Source organism: Lathyrus oleraceus, chromosome 5 (assembly GCF_024323335.1).
Source record: "Lathyrus oleraceus cultivar Zhongwan6 chromosome 5, CAAS_Psat_ZW6_1.0, whole genome shotgun sequence".
Classification (NCBI taxonomy): domain Eukaryota; kingdom Viridiplantae; phylum Streptophyta; class Magnoliopsida; order Fabales; family Fabaceae; genus Lathyrus; species Lathyrus oleraceus.
Window position 1 is genome coordinate 252,730,064 of NC_066583.1, and position 7,533 is coordinate 252,737,596.

Consider the following 7,533-nt stretch of genomic DNA (forward strand, 5'->3'; position numbering starts at 1 on the left):
AGGTCGTTCAAGTTCTAAGTCTAGGAATTCATATCTCAGATTTTTGGGAAGTGTTTTCAGGTCAAGGGTTGGTTTGTTAAGACATTGCGTAGGGTCCGGTGTTATTGCTAAACATTGGTTAGATTTGTCTTCTACAAGGTAGTCGGATGATTTGTCTTTTCCTAACTCTGCTTCTTTTATGCATTCATCGATGATATCCATGAAGTAACATGTATCTTCTATTGCAGGTGCTTTCAAGAATTGGGAAAGAATGAACTCAATTTTCTCTTCACCTACTTCGAAGGTGAGTCGTCCTCGTTTTACGTCTATGATTGCACCGGCAGTTGCTAAGAACGGTCTTCCCAGTATAATGGGTGTAATATCATCTTCTCTAATGTCCATAATTGTAAAATCAGTTGGAATGTAGAATTGACCTATGCGTACGGGAACGTTTTCAAGAATTCCTACAGGATATTTTATGGAACGATCTGCTAGTTGCACAGACATTTTGGTTGGTCTTAATTCTCCCATTTCCAGTTTCTTACATATGGATAAAGGCATAACGCTAATTCCGGCTCCTAAATCGCATAAGGCTTTGTCGATGACAAATTTTCCTATATGACAGGGTATAGAGAAACTACCCGGATCCTTGAGTTTAGGAGGCATGTTTTGGATTATAGCGCTACATTCGGCAGGGAGTGTAACGGTTTCGCTATCTTCAAGTTTCCTCTTATTAGAAAGAATTTCTTTTAAGAATTTAGCATATGAGGGCATCTGCGTAATAGCTTCGGTGAACGGAATTGTAACGTTTAATTGTTTAAGGAGATCAACAAATTTTCTAAATTGGCCCGCATCTTTGGTTTTAACAAGCCTTTGAGGGTAAGGGATAGGTGGTTTGTAAGGTGGTGGAGGTACATAAGGTTCCTTCTTTTCTATGGTTTCCTTATTACTCTCTTCCTTTTCCTTAGGTTCACTTCCCTCAGTTGATTTTTTAGGGTTTTGGTTTTCCATCCTTGGATCAGACGGTCCTTCCACTTCCGTTCCACTTCTTAATATGATTGCATGAGCGTGGCTTCTCGGGTTAGGTTGGGGCTGTCCAGGGAATGTACCAGTTGGGGCAGCAGTAGGCGCTTGTTGTTGGGCTACTTGTGATATTTGTGTTTCCAGCATTTTGTTATGGGTAGCCAGGGCATCTACTTTGCTTGCTAGTTGTTTAAGTTGCTCGCCAGTGTGTACATTCTGGTTTAAGAAATCTTTATTGGTTTGTTGTTGGGAAGCTATAAAGTTTTCCATCATGATTTCCAAGTTGGATTTCCTAGGGGCGTTATTGTTAGGTATGGATGGGTTCGGTTTCTGATATCCTGGAGGTATAGCTGGGGCTTGATTTGGAGATTGTCCAGGTGCGTACAAAGCATTATTACTCTTGTATGAAAAGTTTGGATGGTTCTTCCAATTTGAGTTATAGGTGTGCGAGTAGGGGCTTCCTTGAGCATAGTTCACTTGCTCTGCTTGGATTCCTGTCAAGAGTTGACAATCCGTAGGAGTGTGACCTTGGATTCCACAGACCTCGCAATTCTGAGTTATAGCAACCACGGCAGCTGGAGGTGATACATTTAAACTTTCAATTTTCTGGACCAAAGCATCCACTTTTGCATTGACGTGATCAAGGTTACTTATCTCGTACATGCCAGTTTTCGTTTGAGGTTTTTCCACCATTGTTCGTTCGGTTCCCCACTGATAGTGGTTTTGGGCCATACTCTCGATAAGCTGGTAAGCATCAGCATAAGGTTTGTTCATTAGTGCACCACCTGCAGCGGTGTCTATTGTTAACCTTGTGTTGTACAAGAGACCATTATGAAATGTGTGAATTACTAACCAGTCTTCCAAACCATGGTGTGGGCAAAGTCTCATCATGTCTTTGTATCTTTCCCATGCTTCGAAAAGAGACTCGTTGTCTTTCTGTTTAAATCCGTTTATCTGGGCTCTTAACATAGCTGTTTTGCTTGGCGGAAAGTATCGGGCAAGAAAAACTTTCTTCAACTTGTTCCATGTGGTGACAGAGTTGGAAGGGAGAGACTGAAGCCATCTTCTAGCGCTATCTCTTAATGAGAAAGGAAAAAGACGAAGTCGAATTGCCTCTGAAGTGACACCATTAGCTTTAACAGTATCAGCGTATTGGACAAATACGGATAAATGAAGGTTTGGATCCTCGGTAGGATTTCCAGAGAATTGGTTCTGTTGCACAGCCTGCAACATCGAAGGTTTAAGTTCGAAGTTGTTTGCTTCGATTGCGGGTGGAGCAATACTTGAATGCGGTTCATCTTGCGATGGGGCGGCGTAATCTCTAAGAGCACGAGCTGGTTCTGCCATCTCGGGTATCAAAGGAAAAATGTTTTTGAAATCAGGAAGTTCTACAGGAGGGAGATTGTTTGCAGCACGATATTCCCGAATTCGTCTTAGGACTCGGAGATATAGTTCGATATCGTTGATTCGTAAATAGAGCGGTTCGCCTTGTGAGCGAGTGTATGGCATACAAATCAACGAAAGAAAGAATAGAAGAAAAAGAAACCTTAGTCTCTACAGCGTAACGGAAGAGTTACGATATCGATTAAATAAAAGTCCCCGGCAACGGCGCCAAAAACTTGATCGCTCGACTTTGTGAGTCGAGAATGGGGTACAAACTGCAAGTGCACAGTTCTATCGCGTAGTTTTAAAAGATATTGATCCCACAGGGACTTATGAATCGATATACTGTTATCTAAGGTTACTTCATAAAGCTAAGGTGGATAATGTTTGATTGTTTGGGGGAAAAGCTAAAAACTAAACTAGGATCTAGATTAAATATTAATAAGCAGATATCGGTATGTAGTTCGTCGTAATTAGGGAATCAATTCTTTGTTGGTTTCCTGGTTTTAAAATAAATCTTTTCAGTTGACTTTATTGATTAAAAGTTTTATCTCAAACTCTCGCTCTGTTGAATAAACCGTGATTTTATGTTAATGTAGCTGTCACTTATAATTAAGTCAAAAACCATTTTTTGAAAGCAATAAAGTCCGTAGAAACTCTTTTTAAGAAAACACTGACCGTTTAAACACCCTTATCTCAAACTCTCGCTCTGTTGACTTAGGTTATATAATTAAATTCGAATGCTTAACTCTCGTTCTCACATTCTATCTTTAAAAATACTTTTTGGAAAAGATCAGAATTTAATTAACTCTAAAACTTGCTCTCGCCCTGATCTAGAATTAATGTCTAACTTACACTGTCCAGTTAAAACCTCAAACTCTCGCTCTATTGATTTTAACTTCTTTATGTCTTTTACTTTCGTAAAAACCTTTGTTATTAACCCTGTAAATCGAGACCGTAAAAAGAGTGATTTTGATTTTAAATTTAATTAAACCGACTTAGTTTTGATTCCTTATTCCGCTTACTTTACATACCGATATCTAAGCGAATTAGCCAGACATGCTAAACAAACTTAAATACTTATCATGCATAAACAGACTCATCCCAGGCAAATAATATAAATAAATAATAAAATAAAGCATTAAATAATAATTAAAGAACCTGAATGAGTTAAACAATAGTCTTGAACACTCCACCACAAGCCGGTAGGATTTGTTCTTGGATTCTTCAATTAAACAACAAATTAAAACGAAGGAAATAAAAATTGGATTCTAACGTAAGGTTAGATCCGATAAAAAGGTACACAATAGTTTCCGGTGTAGAAACTATTGTGCGAAAAGAATTAACTAAATGCTAAAAAGGAAATAGAAATTACAAGGGAAATAGTGTAAAACTCGTAAAAGCAATGCTGTAAAAATAATGCTTAAGTTGCTGGAAGAGAAAAAGGCAAAAGCGAAAACGGCAAAAGGAAAAATATGGAAAAAGCGTGGAACCCTTTTGGGTTTGGAAAATGGCTATTTATATTGGTGTCTTGAGTAACTGCTTTCGCTTCCAAAGGTCTTCAACGTGCAAAGTACTTAGGCGTGGATATCGGCTTCAACTCTCCCTCAACGTCTCTGAAGCGTTCCTTGCGCCAAAAATGTAGGGGACTGGTGTGACGCTCGTCACACCATGTGTGACGTTCGTCACAGGAGTGTGCAAGGCGTGACGCTCGTCACAGCCTCTGTGACGTCCGTCACAGGCACAGCACCTGTGTTTTTGTACTTTGGGCTGGGCTTTGATATTTGGTTCATTTTCTCTGCTTTTTGCACCTCCTTTTCTTCCATTTTTACTTGTGCTTCAAAATAAGCCACCTGAGACAAATAGGAAGAAAATACCGCGTAATATCTAATAAAATGAAGTGAACTGAAATAAATAATGATAAAATTTAATTGAATTAAGTCCCAAAATATGATATAATTTCATGTTATCAACTATCGGGATTTGAATAGAGCTAGCCCGAAGGATGATTTCCCATTACCTCACATTGATGTGTTGGTAGATAATACAGCTCAATTCTCGGTGTTTTCCTTCATGGATGGCTTTTCTGGCTATAATCAAATCAAAATGTCGCCAGATGATATGGAGAAAACAACGTTCATCACGCCATGGGGCACTTTTTGCTATAAGGTGATGCCATTTGGTCTCAAGAACGCCGGCGCTACTTATCAAAGGGCCATGGTGACTTTGTTTCATGATATGATTCATCATGAAATCGAATGCTATGTTGATGACATGATAGCAAAGTCCCAAACAGAAGAGGGGCATTTGATAGATCTGGCCAAGTTGTTTGACCGGTTGAGACAGTTCAGACTGAGGTTGAATCCGAATAAGTGCACTTTTGGAGTGTGGTCTGGTAAATTGCTGGGGTTCATTGTAAGTGAAAAAGGAATCGAGGTTGATCCTGCTAAAGTAAAAGCAATACAAGAAATGCCTGAACCAAGAACAGATAAGGAGGTTCGTGGTTTCTTAGGTAGATTGAACTACATTTCATGGTTCATATCTCATCTAACAGCCACGTGTGAGCCAATATTCAAATTATTGAGAAAAGATCAAATGGTCAGGTGGAATAATGATTGCCAAGCGGCATTTGAAAAGATAAAAGAGTATTTGCAGGAGCCTCTGATTCCGATGCCTCCTGTGGAGGGACGACCGTTAATTCTGTACTTGACAGTCCTCGAGGGGTCTATGGGGTGTGTATTGGGGCAGCATGACGAGTCTGGTCGAAAAGAGCATGCCATATACTACCTTAGCAAAAAGTTTACCGACTGTGAAACAAGATATTCACTGCTCGAGAAAACTTGCTGTACTTTGGTCTGGGCTGCTCGCTGACTGAGACAGTATATGCTGGTTCATACCTTTTTATTGATTTCCAAGATGGATCCAATCAAGTACATTTTTGAGAAGCCAGCATTGACCGGACGGGTTGCGAGATGGCAAATGATTTTGACCGAATATGATATTCAGTATACCTCTCAGAAAGCAATAAAGGGGAGTGTATTGTCTGATTACCTCGCCCAGCAACCCATTGAGGATTATCAACCAATGAAGTTTGAATTCCCTGATGAGGACATCATGTTTCTCAAATCGAAAGATTGTGAGGAACCGATCCTGGAGGAGGGGCCTGACCCTGAATCCGAATGGATTTTGATGTTTGATGGGGCCGTTAATGTGAATGGTAGCGGAGTTGGTGTTGTTTTGGTTACGCCGAAAGGATCCCACATTCCTTTTGCTGCCCGGCTAACATTTGAGTGCACCAACAACGTGGCTGAATACGAAGCTTGTATCTTGGGAATTGAGGAGGCGATTGATTTGAGGATCAAGAACCTTGTTATATATGGAGATTCAGCTTTGGTTGTGAACAAGGTGAACGGGAACTGGTATACGCATCAATCTCATTTAATTCCATACCGGGATTATACGAGGAGATTGTTGACATTCTTCACCAAGGTAGTGTTGCACCATGTGCCAAGAGAAGAGAATCCTTTGGCAGATGCTTTGGCTACTCTGGCCGCCTTGATTAAGGTACATTGGTGGAATCAGTTCCCCAGTGTTGAGGTGGGACGTCTGGATAGACCGGCTTATGTGTTTGCTGTTGACACAGCACCTGATGATGAGAAGCCGTGGTATTACGATATCAAGCGCTATTTGGAAACCCAAGAGTATCCTGAGGGAGCATCCAAGAAGGACCGAAAGACTCTGCGGAGGTTGGCCATGGTGTTCTATCTAAATAAGGATGGGGTTTTGTACAAGAGAAATTTCGATTGGGTTTTGCTCAGATGTGTTGATGATAAAGAAGCAAGCCAATTGATGAAAGAGGTTCACGAGGGGTCGTTTGGTACCCATGCCAGTGGGAATGCAATGGTGAAGAAGCTGTTAAGAGCTGGTTATTATTGGATGACGACGGAGGCCCAATGTTTCAACTTCGTGCGGAAGTGTCATAAATGCCAGATTTATGCTGACAAGGTGCACGTGCCTCCAAATCCGTTGAGTTTAATGTCGTCTTCGTGGCCGTTTGCTATGTGGGGCATTGATATGATTGGGAAGATTGAGCCTACGGCTTCGAATGGGCACCGGTTCATATTAGTGGCTATTGATTACTTCACCAAGTGGGTGGAAGCAGCCTCTTATGCAAACGTGACAAAGCAGGTCGTCGCCAGATTCCTGAAGAGAGACATCATTTACAGATATGGGGTTCCCGAGAGAATCATTATTGATAATGGTTCTAATTTGAATAACAAAATGATGGCAGAACTGTGTCGGGAATTTAAAACTGAGCATCACAATTCTTCTCCTTATCGTCCGAAAATGAATGGGGCGATCGAGGCAGCCAATAAGAATATTAAGAAGATTGTGCAGAAGATGGTCGTGACCTATAAAGATTGGCATGAGATGTTGCCGTTTGCATTGCATGGGTATCGAACTTCAGTGCGTACTTCTACTGGGGCAACACCTTTCTCGTTGGTATATGGAATGGAAGTCGTGCTACCGGTTGAGGTTCAGATTCCCTCTTTCAGAGTCCTGATGGACGTGAAATTGCAAGAGGCTGAATGGGTAAGAACTCGGTACGAAGAGTTGAGCCTGATTGAGGAGAAGAGGCTGGCAGCCATTTGTCATGGGCAGTTGTACCAGCAGCGGATGAAGCGTGCTTTAGACCGAAAGGTACGACCTCGGGTATATCACGTAGGCGATATGGTATTGAAAAGGATCCTTCCTCCTCAAAACGATCGTAGGGGCAAGTGGACACCCAATTATGAAGGTCCATTCGTGGTCAAGAAGGTTTTCTCCGGCGGAGCCTTGTTGTTAACGACCATGGATGGCGAGGATTTTCCATCCCCTGTGAATGCGGAGCAGTTAAAAAATACTTCGTATAAAGAGACCCGCTGGACGAAAAGAATAAAATAGTCCAGGCAAAAATGGGCATCCCGGCGAACCGAAGAAAAAAATGAAAAGGTTCGGGCAAAAATTAGGGATAAGAAAGAAAAAAATTGTACACCTGGCAAGTCGAAAACCTGAAAAGGAGACTTGGGCAAAAAAGGGTATCCCGGTGGACTGAAAACCCGAAAGGGCGGTCCAGGCAAGAGAGGGATTGAAACGAACAACTGCGTC

At 41.4% G+C, this 7,533-nt stretch overlaps 1 pseudogene; it reads left to right on the forward strand.

Annotated features, from left to right (window-relative positions):
* Positions 1-1,864: 1,864 nt before the first annotated feature.
* On the forward strand, positions 1,865-1,964 carry LOC127089256 (uncharacterized; annotated as a pseudogene).
* The last annotated feature ends 5,569 nt before the right edge of the window (positions 1,965-7,533 follow it).